The following is a 22,163-nucleotide window of genomic DNA, read 5'->3' as shown; positions in this document are numbered from 1 at the left end:
TGATTTAGAAGCCTTTAGCTTCTTTTGTTTCTGAGGCTTCGAAGGAGGAGCTGGGGCTTCATCAGTGTCAGCATCATTATCAGTATGATCTACCTTGGCACCTTGGACCAAGATGTAAGTGATGAGGCCATCAAGGTTTGCAAAGGGGCCAATTCTGTTTTCTTCAGCTTCACGTGTGCCATCATCACGGGGAGCAGAGGGACCAGGATTGAAGTCTAATCCCCGTGACTTCTTGTTTTCCTTTGCTGAAGCCTTAGCAAACTGGAAGTTGCGCTTGAAGAGATTGTTGTCACGACACCAGAGCAATGATGATGGGTCGATTTCTTCAAGCTGTGGCCCACGGACCATGCAAGGATAGAATTCTTGCGCAATGGCTTCAGCTTTGTTCTTGGGGGGAAGGCCTTGATAGAGAATATCACCCCAAGGGCTCTTGATAGCATTTTTCTCTGCGTACTCATGGGTGATGAACTTGTACTTGTACCACTGTTCAGCCCAATAGCGTCGAATCCATTGGATTCGAGTCTTGCACTGATTGTAATCTTCTTCAGGATCTGTTTTATACATTTCTGCCAGATCCTCAGGCAGATCCTTTGAAGTTCCCCCACGACGCTGTCTGCCACCCTTCCTGACAGATTTCTCCATAGCCATGAACTTCAAACTGAATGGCTTCAATATGTTCAGAGGCTTCAGAGATTTACGCTTGCTGGTCAAGCAGGAACTGGCTTCAGGAGAATTGTTATGATGCTGTAAGTATTCTGCAAACGAATGCAGACTATGAGAACCAAGGGATTCTCCCACGGACATGTACCTGTGACAGCATTAGAGATGCGAGGGAAGGGGAAAAAGTCATATGCATTCTCAGAAGATTTTGAAGATAAATCAGTTTGAAGACATTGACCTCATGATGCAAAGACATTCACTTATATGTGGTGAGTTGGTTCCAGATTTGTACCAATCCGTGAATAAGTACAAGTGAGGAATCAAACTAGATAGAAAATCTAAGTGAATATACTAGGCATTATGAGATGCAGACAGAATAGATCTAACATTGAATAGGCAGAAACTACTTTTGGTAAACAGGATGAATCTTGAAGATCAAAAAGGTGGTAAAAATAGAGTTATAATTACCGCACGAAGAACTTCTAGATGGGAAGAATGGGAGACCGAGCAGTTCAGCCCACCGTGGCCTAACTTGGCGACGGAGGACACCTACGGCGACGGCGGAGAGGACGATGTCCGCGGCTGGTGTGAGGACGTCGTCAGAGAAGTCACGGGAGCTAAGCACTTCGTCGCCGGCGTCGTCGCGAGCTAGCGGTGACGCTAAGGTTTTGACGGAGGTGGAGAGGTGGAAGAAGGATTTCTGTACCGCAGGGGACAAGTATTTATAAGTAGGTGAGAGACACATCACAATTACGCTGGTGCCCCTGGCGGTTCACATCTGAGGGGTACGTGGCAAGCATGCAACATACTTAGAATTGTCCCACGCTCCCACGCCCGCCAGGCATGTCGGAGAATTGTTCCGGCTTCTCCGGATTTCAACAATAAAGATAAGTCATTTAAAACAGATTTAATGTTTGTCTCTTTGTCTTCTGCTGACTAGGACGCAGAGAAGACATTCGACAGTTTCAATAGAATGCATATGATTTGGACAGATAGAGTTTGAGATAGGAAGCATAGAGAGGTTAGGGTCCGATCACATTCACTTAGTTCAAAAGATTCAACTTGAAGACATAGCTATAAGTGAATGCCGTAGAGGACAGAGCGATAGTATGTATACATATATGCAATCAAATCATCATAGCATAGAAAATCATGAAGATAAATTGAAAATGAAGACAAACCAAATGCGAAGTCTTTGCAAAAGTAACGCCATGAGTGAAACACTTCAAACAGAGAAATTTGGTGGTGGCGTTACCCACCGTATAGGAAGTATTAGACCCAGACACAGCGCACAATTATCGTGGCACTCCAAAGTCAAATTCCATGTTAATGTATTCACACTCAGAGTGTAAATCTTCATTGATTGAAGATATACATTACTTTGTGTGCTGCACATCTAAGTCATCAGCATGCATAAGTGTTAGGATGTGCGCCTGATCACAGGACATTCGAGGATTCCAAGATATTTAGCTCACACCATAACTTGCAAACCTTTTCTCATCCAAGGGCTTTGTGAAGATATCTGCCAGCTGCTCTTCAGTGTTGACGTGCATGATATCTATATCTTTCTTCATAACATGATCTCTGAGAAAGTGATGACGAATTTCAATGTGCTTTGTCTTCGAGTGCTGGACTGGATTGTTGGCTATCTTCATGGCACTTTCGTTGTCGCAGAAGAGAGGTACTTGTTTCAGGTTGATGCCATAATCCTTGAGAGTTTGCTTCATCCATAGAAGCTGAGCACAACATGATCCAACAGCAATGTATTCAGATTCAGCAGTTGAGAGTGATACACAGTTCTGCTTCTTTGAAGACCAACAGACAAGTGATCGTCCCAGAAAGTGACATGTTCCTGATGTTGACTTGTGATCCACCTTGTCACCAGCATAATCAGCATCCGAGAATCCAACTAGGTCAAACCTTGAGCCCTTTGGATACCATAATCTGAGTGTTGGGGTGTAAGCTAAATATCGAAGAATTCGCTTCACAGCTAAGTGATGCGATTCCTTTGGTGCCGATTGGAATCAAGCACACATGCAAACACTAAGCATAATATCTGGCCTAGATGCACATAAATAAAGTAAAGAACCAATCATGGAGCGGTATACCTTTTGATCGAACTCTTTACCATTGTCGTCGGGACCAAGGTGGTGTTTGGCTGGCATTGGCGTCGTGTAGCCTTTGCAGTCTTCCATTCCAAACTTCTTCAGACAATCTTTGAGGTACTTTTCTTGAGATATGAAGATGCCATTTCGTTACTGACGAATTTGAAGACCGAGGAAGAACTTCAGCTCACCCATCATGGACATTTGATATTGCTCTTGCATCATGTACCCAAACTCATCACTGTACTTCTGGTTGGTGCAGCCGAAGATTATGTCATCCACATATATTTGGCACACAAATAGTTCACCGTCATATGTCTTTGTGAAGAGTGTGGGATCGAGGGATCCAGGTTTGAAGCCTTTGCTCTTCAGGAAGTCTTTGATTGTATCATACCAGGCACGAGGAGCTTGTTTGAGGCCATATAGTGCTTTGTTTAGCTTGTACACCATATCAGGATGTTTTGGATCTTCAAAGCCAGGTGGTTGTGCGACATATACTTCTTCTTCAATCTTGCCATTGAGAAATGCAATCTTTACATCCATTTGATATAGCAAGATGTTGTGATGATTAGCATAGGCTAGCAGTATGCGAATAGCTTCAAGCCTAGCAACAGGAGCAAATGTTTCATCGAAGTCAATTCCTTCAACTTGAGAATATCCTTGAGCCACAAGACGTGCTTTGTTTCTGACGACTTGACCATGCTCATCTTGCTTGTTTCGATATATCCATTTTGTTCCTATAGTGTTATGCTTGCGAGGGTCAGGTCGCTTGACAAGTTCCCAAACATTATTTAGCTTGAACTGTTGAAGTTCTTCTTGCATGGCTTGAATCCATTCAGGTTCCATAAAAGCTTCAGCAACTTTCTTGGGTTCTGATATTGACACAAATGAAAAGTGCCCACAGAAGTTTGCTAACTGTGTTGCTCTTGAGCGAGTAAGCAGACCAGGCGCATTTATGCTGTCAATTATCTTCTCAATTTGTACTTCATTTGCAACACGAGGATGAACTGGACGAAGACCTTGCTCATGCTGATCATTGTCATCATTGGAAGTATTCTCTTCGGTCTAAGCCTTGTCTTCAGGTTGGTTTGGTGTAGAAATGATAAGTTCCTCTTCAGGCTGTGCTTCAGAGGGCATGATCTCACCAGTTCCCATCAGCTTGATAGATTCGCTTGAAGGATCTTCATCTAGTGTACTTGGCAGAACTTCTCTTTGTGAACCATTGGTTTCATCAAATCGCACATCCACTGTTTCAACGATTTTGTAGTGGAAGAGGTTGAAGACTCTGTAAGAGTGCGAATCCTTTCCATAGCCAAGCATGAAGCCTTCGTGAGCTTTGGGTTCAAATTTTGACTTGTGATGGGGATCCTTGATCCAGCACCTAGCACCAAAGACTCTGAAGTAACTGACATTTGGCTTCTTGCCGGTAAGGAGCTCATAGGATGTTTTGCCCAGATGCTTATGGATGTAGACACGATTGATGATGTGACAAGCTGTATCAATGGCTTCAGGCCAGAACTTTCTTGGTGTCTTGTACTCGTCAAGCATTGTTTGAGCCATCTCGATGAGAGTTTTGTTCTTGCGCTCTACAATGCCGTTTTGCTGAGGTATGTATGGAGCAGAAAATTCATGAGTGATTCCCATTGTATCCAAATAAAGATCAAGCCCGGTGTTCTTGAATTCAGTGCCATTATCACTTCTGATATGCTTGATCTTGACACCATAATTGTTCATTGCTCGATTGGCGAATCGTCTGAAGACGTCTTGTACTTCAGTCTTGTAGAGAATTATGTGCACCCATGTATATCTTGAGTAGTCATCAACAATGACAAAGCCATAGAGACACGCCGTTGTTGTGAGGGTGGAGTAATGAGTAGGTCCAAATAAGTCCATGTGTAGCAGCTCGAAGGGTTGAGATGTTGTCATGATTGTCTTCGAGGGGTGCTTGGCCCTCGTCATCTTCCCAGCTTCGCAAGCACCACACAAATGATGTTTCTTGAACTTGACACCTTCGATGCCTATGACATGCTTCTTTTTGACGAGAGTGTGGAAGTTCCTCATGCCAGCGTGCCCCAGCCTTCGATGCCAGAGCCAGCATTCTGAAGCTTTTGCAAGAAGACATACGGCAAGTTGTGGACCTGCTGAGAAATCTACCATGTATAGATCACCTTTCCTATACCCTTCAAAGACTAGAGACTTGTCAGATTCCATTAGTACAAGGCAACGATATTTTCCAAATATCACAATCATGTTTAAGTCACAAAGCATTGAGACAGACATTAAGTTGAATCCAAGGGATTCAACAAGCATCACTTTATCCATGTGTTGATCCTTTGAGATTGCAATTCTACCCAGACCCAATACCTTGCCTTTACCAGTGTCAGCAAATGTGATTTGACTCTTGTCGGATGGACGTAAGGTTGAGTCCATGAGAAGACTTCGATCACCAGTCATATGATTAGTGCATCCGCTGTCAATAATCCATTCTGAAGCTTTTGGTGACATGCCCTACAGTGCAGTTAGGAGGATAGGCTTCACAAGGTATGTTGTGAAGCATAAGCAGTTGATGCATACTTGGATTATCACAACATAGATGAAAGTTAGCACACAGTATGACAGGTAAGCGATTCATATGTGGAATACATAGTAAGTCATTTTATCATGCGTCCCTTTGTGTTTTAGGTCCCCACCAATAATATCGGACGCCATTGATTGCTGGCTGGAGACCACATTCTGCAAAAGAGAGTTAATTCTTCTTCACCACCCACATTTTCAGGGGTGGCTTAGAAGCAATGAGTCTAAGTGCATCATCTGAGAATTTCGGCTTTGAAGCCCTAGCAAATAGCTTTGTAGTAGATGAATGATACTCATGTGAATAAGCAGAAAAGTTCTTAGTTCTATGAACATAGCGGTTTGAAGACACACGCTCATATTCATGAGTCTGAGTATGATTTCCCTGCAAAACATTGGCGTTAGGGTGACTCAATTGAGTCCTGTGTTCGTAAGTAGCTGTTGGACCATATGATGCCTTTGGTCTGGGGTTTGTCTTCTTCCCTGGTGGTGTCATGATGACATTCACTGGAAGATTCTCAAGGCAGCTTTTGGGAACCCAGATCTTCTTCATAGGAGGTCCATTCCTGCAGTTAGTACCAATATACCTGGCAAACACTTCACCATTCTGATTTTTGAACAGTTTATAGTTTGCATCAAAGGATTCATCAATGATAATAGGATTAGTGCAGGTAAATCCAGATAAATTGGATGGATCCACTGAAGGTTCCTTTGCAGCAACCCATGTGGTTTTGGGATACTGCTCAGGCTTCCAATAGGAACCATCAGCATTCATTTTCCTCTCGAACCCAACACCCTCTTTCCTAGGGTTTCGGTTCAGAATCTGCTTTTTGAGGACATCACAAAGTGTCTGATGCCCTTTCAGACTTTTATACATCCCTGTTTCAAGCAATGTCTTCAACCTAGCATTTTCATCAACAATAGTAGTGGTATCCTCAGAAGAGGGGTTAGTTACCACATCAGTAGTTGAAGACAGAGCAACAGTAGCAGCAGTGGAACATTCAGCAATAGAGGTAGCGTTATCACACTCAATGCATTTTAGACATGGTGGTTCAAATTCATCCTGAGCGGGACTGATCTGTTGAGCGCGAAATGACTCATTCTCTTTTTGAAGATCTTCATGAGTCGCTTTCAGTTTCTCAAGCTCTTGCTTCCTTTGAAGATAATCATAGGAGAGCTTTTCATTAGTGGTTGAGAGCGTCTCATGAAGACTTTCAAGTTCTTGATACTTAGCATGAAGATTTTTTATGTCTTCAACTAAGGACTGTGAACGTGTCATTTCCGCGTCCAACAGGTCATCGCTTTTGTCTAACAGTTTTTGAGTATGTTCCATAGCCCTTTGTTGTTCAGTAGCAATTTTAGCAAGTGTTTTGTAGCTGGGTTTAGATTCACAATCAGAGTCATCTTCACTTGATGTTTGAAAGTAAGCATCGCGCGATTTTACCTTGGCACCGCGTGCCATGAAGCAGTAGGTGGGAGCATGATCGTCCTTGTCATCATCAGCGTTGGTGTGGGAGTCATTGTCTTCAGTGTTGAAGATGGACTTTGCGATGTAGGCTGTGGCTAGAGCCAGACTTGCAATGCCAGAGTTGGACTCAGCTTCAGATTCCACCTCTGCCTCCTCTGAAGCAGACTCCTCCTCTGAATCCATTTCCTTGCCAACAAAAGCACGAGCCTTGCCAGATGAGCTCTTCTTGTGAGATGAAGACCTTGATGAAGACTTGGAAGAAGACTCCGAAGATTTCTTCTTCTTCTTGTCATCGGAGTCATATTCCTTGCTCTTCTTCTTCTTCTTCTTCTCATTGTCCCAATGAGGACACTCAGAGATGTAGTGCCCAGGCTTCTTACACTTGTGACATGTTCTCTTCTTGTTGTCTTGAGTGGAAGCTTCATCATTTCTTGAACTGGATCGTGAAGACTTTCTGAAGTCCTTCTTCTTGGTGAATTTCTGGAACTTCTTCACAAGCATTGCAAGCTCCCATCCAATGTCTTCAGGATCGTCAGAACCGCAGTCAGATTCTTCTTCTTCAGATGAGGAAACAACTTTTGCCTTCAAAGCACGAGTTCGGCCATAGTTGGGGCCATAGATATCTCTTTTCTCAGAAAGCTGGAACTCATGTGTGTTGAGCCTCTCAAGTATATCAGACGGATCGAGTGTCTTGAAGTCAGGACGTTCTTGTATGATGAGGGCAAGGGTGTCAAAGGAGGTGTCAAGTGATCTCAGCAGTGTCTTGACAATTTCATGCTTGGTGATCTCAGTGGCGCCGAGAGCCTGAAGCTCATTTGTGATGTCGGTGAGGCGATCAAACGTGAGCTGGACATTTTCATTGTCGTTTCTCTAGAAGCGATTGAAGAGATTGTGAAGAACACTGATTCTCTGGTCTCTCTGTGTAGATACGCCTTCATTGACCTTGGACAGCCAGTCCCAGACTAGCTTTGACGTTTCCAGAGCACTCACATGGCCATACTGTCCTTTGGTCAGATGACCACAGATGATGTTCTTTGCAGTTGAGTCTAGTTGAATGAACTTCTTGACATCAGTAGGGTTGACATCTTCACCAGTTTTGGGAACGCCATTCTCGACGACATACCAGAGGTCGACATCAATGGCTTCAAGATGCATGCGCATCTTATTCTTCCAGTAGGGATATTCTGTTCCATCGAACACGGGGCAAGCAACGGAGACTTTGATTATCCCTGCAGTCGACATAGCTAAACTCCAGATGGTTAAACCGAATCACACAGAACAAGGGAGTACCTTGCTCTGATACCAATTGAAAGTGCTAGTTATCGATTGAGGGGGGGGTGAATAGGCGATTTTTATCAAAGTCTTCAAAACGTGGAAGTTTCGAAGACAAACAATAGAAATAACCTAATTGATATGCAGCAGAAGATAAACTACAACAAGCAAGCCATAGTCAAGTATGCAATAGCGTTAACGTACGAAGACTAATAGCAGCTAGGTAGTAGGATCAGGATGGAAGATATTATGAAGCCAATCAACAATAGTAGTCAAGCAATGAAGTCAATCAGATAAGATAGATAAGCAACGACTTCACAAAGACAAACTCAAGGTAAAGGAGGGAAGAGATAGAACCAGTCACTTGTTGAAGACACATGATTTGTTGGACCAGTTCCAGTTGCTGTGACAACTGTACGTCTGGTTTGGGAGGCCGAGATTCAACTCAGAAGACCGTGTCTTCACCTTATTCCCCTTGAGCTAAGGTCACTTAGTCCTCGCCCAATCACTCTAGTAAGTCTTCAAGGTAGACTTCCAAACCTTCACAGACTTCGTTCACCCGACAATCCACAATGACTCTTGGATGCTCAGAACGCGACGCCTAATCGGCTGAAGGATACACAGTCCTCAAGTGTAATAAGTCTTCAGGTCACACAGACAGGAAGACTTCAGTGATGCCTAACACTCTTTGGCTCTGGGTGTTTGGGCTTTGTCCTCGCAAGGATTTCTCTCTCTCAAATGCTTCGAGGTGGGTTGCTCTCAAACGACAAAAGCCCTATACTAACTCTGAGCAGCCACCAATATATGGTGTAGGGGGTGGGCTATTTATAGCCACTAGGCAACCCGACCTGATTTGTCCAAAATGACCCTGGGTCACTAAGGAACTGACACGTGTTCCAATGGTCAGATTTCAAACACACACGGCAACTTTACTTGGGCTACAAGCAAAGCTGACTCATCCAGCTCTGGATAAGGTTTGCTCTCATTGTCTTCACTCGAAGACATAGGATTTGAGTTGAGCATCACTTCAGTCACTCTGACTTAGTTCACTTGGACCCCACTTAACAGTACTGTGGTTCCTATGACTCAACAAAGAAGAAAAGGAAGCAACCAATCCACACAGTCTTCGCGCTCCATAGTCTTCACGCAATGTCTTCTCATGTCATAGTCTTCAATATGAATATCTTCTCATACCACCATTGTCTTCAATGTCTTCATACATTTTTAGGGGTCATCTCCGGTAGGTAAACCGAATCAATGAGGGACACTACCTGCGTTATCCTGCAATTCTCACAAACGCATTAGTCCCTCAACCAACTTTGTCGTCAATACTCCAAAACCAACTAGGGGTGGCACTAGATGCACTTACAACCTCGCAGAAATTTACAAAATAGATCCTGAAGAGGATTATAATCAGCGCAAGACCCGAATCCAATGGACTCGACGATATTGGGCTGAACAATGGTTCAAGTACAAGTTCGTGGCCCAGGAATATGCTGAGAAGAATGTTATCAAAAGTCCTTGTGGTGATATTCTCTATCGAGGCCTTCCACCCAAGAACAGAGCTGAAGTTATTGCACATGATTTCTATCCTTGTATGGTCTGTGGACCTCAGCCTGAAAATGCCGACCCATCGTCACTGCTCTGGTGTCGTGACGATAATCTCTTCAAGCGCAACTTCCAGCATGCAAAGGCATCGGCCAAGGAAAACAAGAAGTCATTGGGATTAGACTTCAACCCTGGTCCCTCTGCTCCCCGTGCTGACGGCTCACGTGATGCAGAACCCAATGTCATCGGCCCCTTTTCAAACCTTGATGGCCTCATCACATACATCTTGGTCCAACGTGCCAGAGTAGATCATTCTGATAATGATGCTGATACTGATGAAGCCCCAGCTCCTCCTCCAAGGCCGCAGAAGCCAAAGAAAACTAAGGCTTCACAATCAGCTGCACCTCCAAAAGCTTCACCTGCAAAGCCACTGGCCACTGCACCTCCTGAAGACAGTGTGCAGTCTGAAGATCTTTCACGCATCTCTAAGAAGACGGAGAAGAAAAAGAAAATCGTCAAGAATACTGATCAGACATTGACTCCTGCTGCCATTCTGCGTGAAGAGCACATTGATCTGTCCAGCGATGACGATCTTGCAGATGATGCTCTTGAGCAACTGATCAAGAGCAAGGAAGAAGCAGAGGTCTTCAATAATTTGCCTCTCTTTGACGTGGCAATCATCCATAACTTCATTGATGAGTGGTTTGACACACCAAATCTCAGCTTTGATGATTTGCAACTTCCCATTGGCCTCAGCGTCTCCTTCAATGGCGCTATTGCTTCTGAGCTAGCTATTGCTCAATGCATCGTCGAACTGAAGCACAAGATCGACTATGAAAAGGCTCAGTTCAAGAAGCATGTGGCCAAGCTCAGCGGGCAAGATGTCAAAAACTTCAAGATCATGCTGCACGAGCTCAAAGAAGCCTTTCACAAGAAGCGCGAAGAAGCTCGAGGCTCTCGAGAGCGCATGAAGAATCTGGCTGACAAGTGTGTGCTAGCCTACAATGAGGCTGAGAAGCGCAAGGCTCTTGGTCGTCCTGGCATCGACCCCAGAATGGCTACAAAGAAGAAGAACCTTTCAACTGTCCAACCTGCACCTTCGAGGCAGGATGAACCTCGCATAGTCTTCCCAAGCAGCATGACTGGCTCGAAGCCAAAGGCCATGTCAACCGCTCCAGAACAGAAGAAGAGGAGGGCTGCAGAGGCTGAAGCTATAAAAAGGAAAACCCCAGAAGCCTCTAATGCTGGTCCCTCCAAAAAGAAGCGCAAGATCAAGAAGAATCGGGCTGCTCCCATAGAGCCCTTAGTTGTTGAACTTATCTCAATGGTTCGCCCTGCATCTGAACACCAAGAACGACGGATGATTGTTCATGAGCCTACTTCCACAGAGGCTTATGAAGCTGAAGACATTCCAGTAGTTGATCCCATCGCTGCTGAAGACATTGGTCACCATGACAATGTTGAAGATGATGATGTTCTTCCTCAGATCAAGCACAACTTGGTATCATCGCCTATTCTCACGAACAGCGAAATCATCAGCATTGGTTGTCCTCTGACGCCAATTGCTCAAGATGCATCATGGGCTGATCGCCCACAACAACAAGACTCCCCCAGTACTCCCCAACAACAACAAGTCACACCACCTGTGCAAGTTGAAGAGGATGAGGCCCAGCCAACTCCATCTCCAAAGGCGTCGCCTGTATTACAAAGGCTTCGCAAAGGACCAAGGCCTCAAGCCCCTCTTCCGAGTGTTCCAGAAGGAGAAGAGCACCACCAATCTATTGCACGTCAAGTGTTTCTAGATTCCACTCCAACTGTGAATATCTCCGTGTCTGAAGCCAAAGCTACTGAAGACAATCCGGCTGCATCAGCCGATGACGAACAAGAAGAAGGACGTGTCCCTACTCTCCCCATTACTGAAGAACTTGTTCCTGAAGTGAATGTACCAGTGCCAGACCCTCCAGCTCATCAAGTGGAGGTTGAAAATCTTGAGGCTGCCCCCACCAACACAAATGAAGCCCATGACGTTGTCATGACTGAAGCTAGTGTGGAGCCTGCACCAACCTATATGCCAGAAGCCAATGCTGCAACTTCTCCTGAAGCTTCTGTTGTGCAGCCTGAAGCCACTGTTATTTCCACTGCTCCTGTTCCGCCACCAAGGCCCCATACAATTGAGCAAGCAGACAGCCATGGCCAGCTAATCACTGACAGATGGACCGTTCTGGTTCCTCCGCCTCATGTCTCTGGTCCTCAGTTTGATTATCACATTGAGCATAGGCCTCAGGTCCACAAACCAAAGCCAAGACTGCCAAGGTTCCCAGGTACTGCCACATCTACAGGGTCCTTCAATGCAAATGGCTTCAAAAGCCACAACACCTTCTTTGACAGCACAAAGAACCCCTACTCAAGGCCAAGAATATCATCTGATCATTTCTGGAGTCATCAGCAGCGAAGCTATTACTCCTGCGTTCTGTATGATCATGGGCGCATTTTCCCTCATATGCGCCTCGACACTGAAGCCATTGCAGGACTGCCATGCTTAGAAGAAGCACTTGACTGCTTTCGTGATGCAGGTCAGCTCAGCTTTGTGATAGATAAAGAACATTGGAATGAGGAACTTCTGCTTCAATTCTATTCTACCCTCCACATTCGCGGCTACAACAGGGATACAAAAACATGGGTTCTCGAGTGGATGACAGGAAATGTTCATCATGAAGCCAAAGCTCTTGACATCATTGAGCTTACAGGGTTATCCACTCCTGGAGAGCTGTACGAACCTGGTTGTCAACACCACCGCAATGCACTGGAGAGCATCTTCCATAAGCCAGAACCCAACATGAGCCAGATGTTGAGCACGATGAAGCCATTGCCACATGAAGCTGAATACCCAAAGGAGTTCTTTGTTGATGACCTTGAGTATGTGCCTCGCACAATATATCACATCATAAGGCGGACTCTATGGCCTATCAAAGGGCATTCATCAACTGCAAAACTTGAAGGAGCCATGAAGACATTGGTCTTTTACATCCTCAATGGGATCAACTTCAATGCACAAGATTTCTTCCTCTGGCAACTGGCTGCATCTGGATCTGACCTTTTTGGCCTGAAATTCTATGCTCCATGGGTCATGCGTCTCATCAAACTACACTCTGCTATCAACTATCAGCCCTCTGCTCGCAATCATGTGATCTTTCTACCAGAGGTTGATATGTCAGTTGAAGCCATATACCCTGAGCCTGCCAAGAAGCCTCTTTGTCTTCAAAATGCTGACCACCAAAGCTTCACTCAGCCTATGGAAGGAGTCCAAGATGTAACTCGTGTCTATCCGATGGCTGGAAACACTCGTCTGCCTCATCATGCAACAACTGAAGCTACCGAGAGCACAATTGCTCAAAGGCCTAAGAAGCGCTCTCGGGTCCTAAATGACCGAGAACTTCTTGTGGCACTGCATCAGAAACAAGACAAGCATCACTTTTGGTTCAAGCGACAGATGCAAAGCCTCTTGGTGGACGTAAATCGCATTCGAAATCTTGCCACCAAGAATGCATTTGTCACTCACGAAACCTGTCGGCGATCATGGAAGAGTTTGACATTGCTTAGTGCTGAAGCAGATCTTCAAGACGATGGCTTCACTTAAAGATTCAAGTTTGACTCCACTCCTCCACGGAATGCTGTCCTACATCGAACTCCATCCCTTGAAGACTCTGACTATTCTTCCTCCACGGCAACTGTGAATGCCAACGTGATCGATGATGAAGACGATGCTACTTCACCACCCCCTACTTCTGCATGCATCGACACTGCACCAAGTTCGTCTGCACCGCCAACCAACAACGACAACCCTCCTGCTTCACCTACTCCTCATGAGGACGAGTAGATGCTCTATGTCTTCAAACCTTTTTGGTCATTATTGACAAAAGGGGGAGAAGCATATGAGTTTGATAGTCTTCAAGCGGGTTCATATGGGTGGTTGCTTTATATTTTGCCTAGTGGTTACAACTCTTGCTTTTGATACATTCCGTTTGTTGAGTTGTAACACTTAAACTCGATTGTCGTCTGCTACTCATTTGCTCTTTCATGTGCGATGATAACTTCCGCACTTAGATCATTCCGCACTTAGATCATTCTGCAGACGTCCATTTTCCATTATGCATGTCATTCTCTTAGTTATATCATTTCATGCATGATGAATTATCTTCATAAGTTGAAGAGGATCTCCACAAGTACAACCTGCCATGTGCATTTGCATTCCAAAAGCAAATTACTTATATGCACATCTTCAGGGGGGGCCCTTGCCACTTATGAATACAATACCCTATCCTTTACAATTTCACATACTTCATTCCCGTTGAAAACTTCAACCAGTTTGTCATCAATCACCAAAAAGGGGGAGATTGTAAGTGCATCTAGTGCCACCCCTAGTTGGTTTTGGAGTATTGACGACAAAGTTGGTTGAGGGACTAATGCATTTGTGAGAATTGCAGGATAACACAGGTAGTGTCCCTCATTGATTCGGTTTACCTACCGGAGATGACCCCTAAAAATGTATGAAGACATTGACGACAATGGTGGTATGTGAAGATATTCACATTGAAGACTATGACTTGAGAAGACAATGAGTGAAGACTATGGAGCGCGAAGACTATGTTGTTTCGTTGTTTCCTTTTCTTCTTTGTTGAGTCATAGGAACCACCGTACTATTAAGTGGGGTCCAAGTGAACAAAGTCAGAATGACTGAAGTGATGCTCAACCCAAATCCTATGTCTTCGAGCGAAGACAATGAGAGAAAATCTTATCCAGAGCTGGATGAGTCAGCTTTGCTTGTAGCCCAAGTAAAGTTGTCGTGTGTGTTTGAAATCTGACCGTTGGAACACATGCCAGTTCCTTAGTGACCCAGGGTCATTTCGGACATATCAGGTCGGGTTGCCTTGTGGCTATAAATATCCCACCCCTACACCATAAATTGGTGGCTGCTCAGAGTTAGTTTACGACTTTTGTCGTTTGAGAGTAACCCACCTCGAAGCCTTTGAGAGAGAGAAATCCTTGCGAGGACAAAGCCCAAACACCCAGAGCCAAAGAGTGTTAGGCATCACTGAAGTCTTTCTGTCTGAGTGACCTGAAGACTTATTACACTTGAGGACTGTGTATCCTCCAGCCGGATAGGCGTCGCGTTCTGAGCATCCAAGAGTCATTGTGGATCGCCGGTGAACGAAGTCTGTGAAGGTTTGGAAGTCTACCTTGAAGACTTACCAGAGTGATTGGGCGAGGACTGTGTGTCCTTAGCTCAAGGGGAATACGGTGAAGACGTGGTCTTCTGAGTTGAATCTCAGCCTCCCTAACCAGATGTACAGTTGTCACAGCAACTGGAACTGGTCCAACAAATCCTGTGTCTTCAACAAGTAACTGGTTATATCCTCTAACTCCCTTTACCTTAAGTTTGTCTTCGTGAAGTCATTGCCTGTTTGTCATACCTGTTTGATTTCATTGCTTGACTGTTATTGTTGATTGACTTCATACTATCTTCCATCCTGATCCTTACTACCAAGCTGCTATTAGTCTTTGTACTTTCACATTATTGCATACTTGACTATTGCTTGCTTGTTGTAGTTTATCTTCCGCTGCATATCAATTAGGTCATTTCTATTGTTCGTCTTTGAAACTTCCAGGTTTTGAAGACTTTGATAAAAATCGCCTATTCACCCCCCTCTAGTCGATAACTAGCACTTTCACAAGGCCACAAGGTTGTCTTCATGAAGGTTCACAGGATTGAGCTGCTGCCATACGTCCTCGATGATGTTCATGGCAAGGTCCATCTTGTGTCCAGCCCAAATTAGATCGAGGCATGAAATAGTTGCCCCAACTAGTGTTTAATAGTAGTTTGGATTGTGTCTAATTATCCGAACCTTGCCTGTTATCGAGCCCTCTGGGGCTAGTACTCTATTTGAATCCGTCTATGGGAACTACTGCTACTTTTGTGTGCCCGTGAATCATGTGAGAACCATCGTAATTGTTGCCGAAACAGATGCGTCCTCACTAGTTTTTTCATGAATATGGCATGGTAAGACATAAGTTGTCACGGTTTATCATATGAGCAGTGTGTGTTTTGATGAAATAGAGTACTCGTTCGAGAACTGTGCGCCAACGTATACATAAGTACTTGTAAACACTATTGGTGCTACCCCACTTGTAAGCAGTTGCGCAAAACACGACACATTGGCTCAGCTCGCTTCAACACTAGGCTATCGACCAGCTAACAATCAACAATCTGCTGTCTGACATTTAAGCAACTATGTATCTTGTTATAGTGGTTCATGCAGTTAACTGAGGCCACAATGTAAATTCCAAACGTTCACACACTAGTCCAACGTTCATGTGGAACACTCACATTAAACTCAGCTTCATAAAAAACTTGAAAAGCATAAGTTAAGCAATTTTATACATCTCAATGATTCATACAACATAACAAACATATACTAGTCCACAGCAAAGACAAAGTTGTGAGAAGGTTTACAAATCAGGAAAAAACAAGCAAGGCTTCTCTGAGCAAAGGGCGTCCCGGCAAGCTTAAATTTCCTGGAGTTCACTCTGGTTTTTTCTTGTTGATACCATCGAGGGTTAGGTTCTCTCATTCCAGAATAACCAATTATAATTGTGGTCTCAGCTAAAATGCTGAACTGAACCATGCAGTGTACTGACCAGCTGAAATTCTTGTGCATTCCACTAAATTTAAGCACCGCTATTTGCAGAAATAAGCAGACCACAATGCCTCTTGTCTGCGCACCTATCCAAAAAACCGTTGTGCAGCCGTGCTAGCTAGTCCTCGGTCCATGGATGAACTAGTAGAAAGTGCATTCCGGACAAGGATGCAGTTGTTTTTGCTCGTCCCTGCACTGCAATCAGGAAGTAAAATGTACGAATCAACTTCTTTTACATTGCGTTGGTCATTCTACCTAGTAACTACCAATGTAGGAATACCTGGAAGATGGGTGGTTAGACGACGACAGCGAGGGATAGCCATCTCATTTTGCGTAGTTCTACTAAAACTGAGGTGTGTGCTTTTGATTGCACGGATAGAAACGATACAGAGACAGACCTCCCGAAATGATATGGAGACAGACATCCCTGTTTGCGCAAATACGAAATATGATTATTTAAACAGTGACAAATATTTGCAGTGGCGTATGATTAACATCAGCATCTATTGTGTTGTAATTGGCACTAGATTGACAGTATGAAAGTGCCCTGAAGTAAGTAGCATCACATCACATCAACACTACCACTAGATTAACATGCAGAACAATAGCATTAGTATGACTGCCATGAGAGTAGAACATGGTCAGTAAATGTGCAATCAAATTTGTGCAAATCCACTGGGATGAAGCAATGTTAGCGGTGTGATATTTAAGTGTAACTACAAAAACACAATTCATGGTAAATAAAGCAAGGCAGAAGCACTTCATAATATGGTGGTGGCATTGCTTCAATTTATCGATGACACTAGACCATTACTTATAATGATATTAGGTGGCATTGCTTAATGCTTCATGTGATTTTGCATTAACGGTAGCGATATGGGCGTAGGGATAGCAGGGGCATAAAGTGGTGAGGCAGATGTGGTTGCCGAGAGCAGCAAACACTCAGGCAACATGTCTGCATTTGTCCCATTTTTATCTCCTCGGCGCCATTTTCCTATGTGAGCACAGGAAATCTAGACCTGCTCATTCTCATTTGCGTTGTCCCCCAACACCCGTCACTTCCTTTCCTTTTCCAACCAAGAGACAGGTCAACTTACCCCCACCCTTCGCCATCCACCATGATTTCTTTGTCTTTTCAACCAAGAGACCGGTTGGGTAGCCAGTATCTACTACTTTCCCTGTTTCCTCTTAGAACCAAGTCCGAGATTCATGCTACAACTTTCCCACTTTCTTCCTGTTTCAACCAACTCCTAGAGTCGACTGTTTGAACTATCTTTACCTCTAATAATACTAAAAGTCTAGGTGGCTTTGGAACAACGGGCGGAAGTGGAAAAAGATCCACACGAAGCCAAGTGGGGAGCTGGGGCAATAGGGCAAGGCAGGTTTCGAAGGAATACAGTACAAAAAAACACACATTCGTGACATTTTGGGCCGAACGAAATTTTTTCTGTCATACATATGACACTTCTATGACGATAATTGTGACAAAACCCGGTATCATCATAGATGTGGTGGGCTCCTACTTCTATGATAAAAAATCATGACAGAAAATGGGCTTTTCATCCTGGGCGGGCCGGAGACGCAGCTGCATGACATTCTTTGGGCCGTCCATGACGGAAAAAACTATGGTAGAAGCGAGGGGGAGGAAAAATTCGGGGAGTTGCCAGTTACGGTGGGAGGTCGGGGGCCGAGCGATGCGCGTTTCTCTCATAAACGTACGCGCGTGTGTGCGAGGCGTTGGCTCTAACTGAACCCGAGCGAGGCGTTGGGCTCTAGCTGAACCCGAGCGATTGCACTACAGGCTATGCGTTTGTCAAGGAAATATCACGTCAGATGTCCTCATAGAAGGACTTAGTCGTGGAGCCATCGCTATGGGTTAGCTTAAAGGGGTTAAACTGGACAAAGGACACGAGGGTTTTTATACTAGTTCGGCCCCTTCGATGAAGGTAAAGGCCTACGTCTAGTTGTGATGGGATTATTGGGGTCTCGCTAACCAGGGAGCTAAACAAGCTATGCCTGGCTATCGAGTTGTTGTTTGTTGTCCCTGAACCGCCATCGGCTCGTCCCCTTATATACACGGGTTGACGTCCGGCTGGTTTACAAAGTCCCGAGGCCGACTCATACAAGTATTTGGCTCGGTCTCTCCTTTCCTTATCTTATAATACAAGTTACATGACTATGGCGGTTTACCACTATGGGCCTTAATCCGCCTTTGGGCTCCGAGCCTCTAAGCTTCATAGTAAAGCGCCATCTTCTGAGTCTTTGTGGGCTTCAATATAGTTGAGGGTGAACCGGCCCCTCCTGGGCGGTTTACACTCAGTAGTTATATCCCCAACATTAGGCCCCAAATTGATTTGAACCTGTTTATGTCAATCTTCAGTACTTAGAAAAATCCTGTGAACACCTTCCTTCATTTCTCGTAAACCGCCACGATGTCTTCTTTTATAAACTTTGTTAAACCGCCATGACGTCATCCTCTGGATATAGCAACGGATCATCATGACGTCATCTCTGTAAAAAAAGAATAAAAAGATTCCCTTCATTTAATGTCATCCCGAAAATCGAGGCGACAGCTGCGCCACTTGCCACTTTGGACTCCTTGATTCTCGCGCCTGTCACTTATCCCTCTGCCCTATTATAAATAAGCCCGACGGGCACTTTCATTTTCTCCCCTTTCTTCTCATCTTCTTCCTCGCGACCCGAAGAACCCCAGCGCCGCCGCCGCCGTCAATCTTCGAATCTGCACCGACCAAGGCCGCTGCATCACCCTTTTTGTTCCAGAGACCCTGCCGCGCTCCTCCGCCGCTGAGTGGCCCTGGTAAGTTCTCTTCCCTATAACCCTAGATCTCCATTAGGGTTTCAAGTTCATCCATGTTCGTTGTTGCTCATCAGTTTTTCTATGTTCCTCCTTTTAGTCTTTCTACCGAGTATACACATGTGCGCCAGATGGTTTTGAACTATGGCTAGATCCATTTTGTTAGTTCACCGTACCGTAGAATTTTACTGCTTCTGACTAGACTCCGTCTGGTTCGTCTCTGTTCCTCTTCAGCGCCATTGTAGGGCTCAGGAACATTTTCTTTAGGTATCCACGGTAGATCCAAAATTGTACTGCCATATTTTGAAACCTATTTTTGTAACACTTAGTAGATTCTCAGTTTTGGCCCTTCTGCCTAAGGGCGGTTTAACCTTTGATAGTCAATCCGCCATACACCATTAGTCCTCACTTAAACCGCTAATTTGTCCTGAATAGCAATTTTCCGGTTTAACACGAAGTAATATACTTAAACCTTCAATGGTAAACCAGCTTTTACTTTTTCTTTCACAGTTTGCCTTTCTACGATGACAAAACAATTCTCTGCTTGTAACTGGGTTCCGTCCAAAATCACCGAGACACAAATCAATAGATATGTCACCACTGGTGCTTTAGCCTCAAAAAGGACCCTGCATTGGCGAGTTCCGGGCTCTGAGTGCCCACCTGAACCTCGAAATGGAGAGGTTATTGTATTTATGCAACACTTAGACCGGGGATTCAGCCCCCCGGATCAAAATTCTTCTAGGATGTCCTTGCGAGCCTTCAACTTCATCCACAATATATTGGACCGAATTTTGTATCCAATATATGCAACTTTCAAGTCTTCTGTGAAGTTTACCTTCAAGAAGAACCATCTGTGGAGCTGTTCCGGGACTTTTTCCATCTAAACCGTCGTACGGAATTCTCAGATGGTCCTAACACAGAACTTGGTGGCGTATCAATCCAGAAGAGGAAAGAAGTTGACTTTCCTCATGCAAAACACAACAGCCACCCCAAAGATTGGAACCAAACTTCGTTTTATTGCCGGAATACTGCCCCTGCTAGAGAAAATCCCTTGCCGGGTTACCACCCTGAATGGCTTAGCAATGGCCACCCGTTGCCTCAACACTTAACTGCCCAAGAGCGGAAGACTTATGCACCTCAACTCGCCAAGCTCCAGGCTCTCATGGCCAATGGTTTAACTGGTATTGATCTTGTCCGCTGCTGGGTCTCCTGGGCTATTTTTCCTTTAAGTCGCCGCCCCAGATTAATGCATGAATACACGTGCAACATCCAAGATCCTCAACGATATCACGAAATAGCAATGATAGATATTGAAGTTACTGAATCTGTAAAGAAGATGCTGGACGAACCGATCACCGCGTGCAGCCAAGTCGGGTTGCCCCCTTTTTGTGCCACCAACAAACCGCTAGCGGTAAAGTCGAATTTAATGCTTACTGATTTTCCTCCACTTTAACAATGTGCTAATACTCCTTTATTTTAATTTTTGCAGGCCAACAACTCCTTCTGGAAACGGACTAAATCAGCTAGGGCTCCCCGTGCAAAGAGCAAGGTCACCAAGAAAGCAGGCAAGAAGAAAACCACCGAGTCTTCTGATCCACCAGAAGATTTTGACGAATCAGATCCAGAGGTAGAATTCACTTGATTCCTTTTTCATACACCTTATTGACAATGACTATTCCCAGGATGATGCGGCAGCCATTCGTGCAGACCATGTTGAGGTAATCTCTCTTTCCTCCGATTCAGATCTTGTGCCGGTTCAAATATTTCGCCGTGCCATTCGGAAAGTAAAATACTCTCACCCTCTTGCTTATCTAGATCCAAATTTTGCTTTGAAGACACAGCAAGCTGAAGAACGTCGCACAATCCGGCACAGTGGCCAGCAAATAACTTCATTCGGTTTACCGGATACACCAAACCGGAAACGTCGAAAAGAGGTTAATTGTTCTCCTAAAAAACTTTATCCCTTGAAAGGTTTCTTCAGATACCCACTTAATCCATCTGATCCAAATTACCAGCGTCTTCCAATTCGTCTGGCGGTTCATCAACCACTCAGCTACCTCCCCTTAAAACCGTCCCTGGGTAAGTATATTACTCTTCATGTTTTTCCTTCACAGTTCGGTTTACCATGCTAATCTTTGTTGTGATGTCATAGTGCCAAAGCTCGCCTGAGCAAGAAGGCTAAAACCAGTACCCCCATTGGTGAAGTTGAACCGGAGAGGGCTGCTAAGGACACCGGTAGAAACACCAATGTTATGGATGATTCCATCCTGCAAGGCGCGAACACTGAAGCTAATCCGCCGGAGGCTGATCCGGCAACTCATGTTGATCCATCGAGCCCTCGTACTTCCCCTCCACCAAGTCCGGCTGCTGATCCGCCAAGCCCGGCTACTAATCCGCCAAGTCGAGCCAGGGGTGCCAGCAATCCGCCAAGCCCACCAAGAAATGAGGATGATGATGTTGTAATTACTGGCACGGCTCACAGCAGTCCTCGTAATCCGGTTATCTTGGCCAATCATACCTCTAAGGAGGAATTCACTGCTATGGGCAAGGGGAAGGGGAAGACGGATTTATCCCACTTTGTCAATCTTAGCACTGAAGAACTTCATTCCGGCTATTTAAACCGCCTGTACACCAGCCGTGACTTTGAAGCCGGTTTGGTAAACCTAATGAAGGAGCCTTATGAGGTATGAATAATTTGAAACTTGTTCTATCCTGTATCTTTGCCATCGTAGCCCCAAGGGCCGGTTTATCTCCTGAAGATAAGCCGGGACTTTGATATAAAGAACACTTCAATGTAGTAGCCCCCAAGGGCCCGTTTGTCTTTTTGAAGACAACTCGGGACTGTCTTGTCCTTGTTTCATTGCCTTTCCTTATGACTGATCGAATGTGCATTAGCCCCCAAGTGCCAAGCTTAATACCTGGATTGAGCATTGGGACTTTGAAAAATACTCACTTGAAAAAGCAAGCCACATTAGCCCCCAAGTGCCAAGTGTACAATTTATTATGCGCTTGGGACTTGAAGAGATTTG

Source organism: Triticum aestivum, chromosome 2B (genome assembly GCF_018294505.1).
Source record: "Triticum aestivum cultivar Chinese Spring chromosome 2B, IWGSC CS RefSeq v2.1, whole genome shotgun sequence".
In the NCBI taxonomy this organism is placed as follows: domain Eukaryota; kingdom Viridiplantae; phylum Streptophyta; class Magnoliopsida; order Poales; family Poaceae; genus Triticum; species Triticum aestivum.
Note: the sequence above shows the minus strand (reverse complement) of the source record.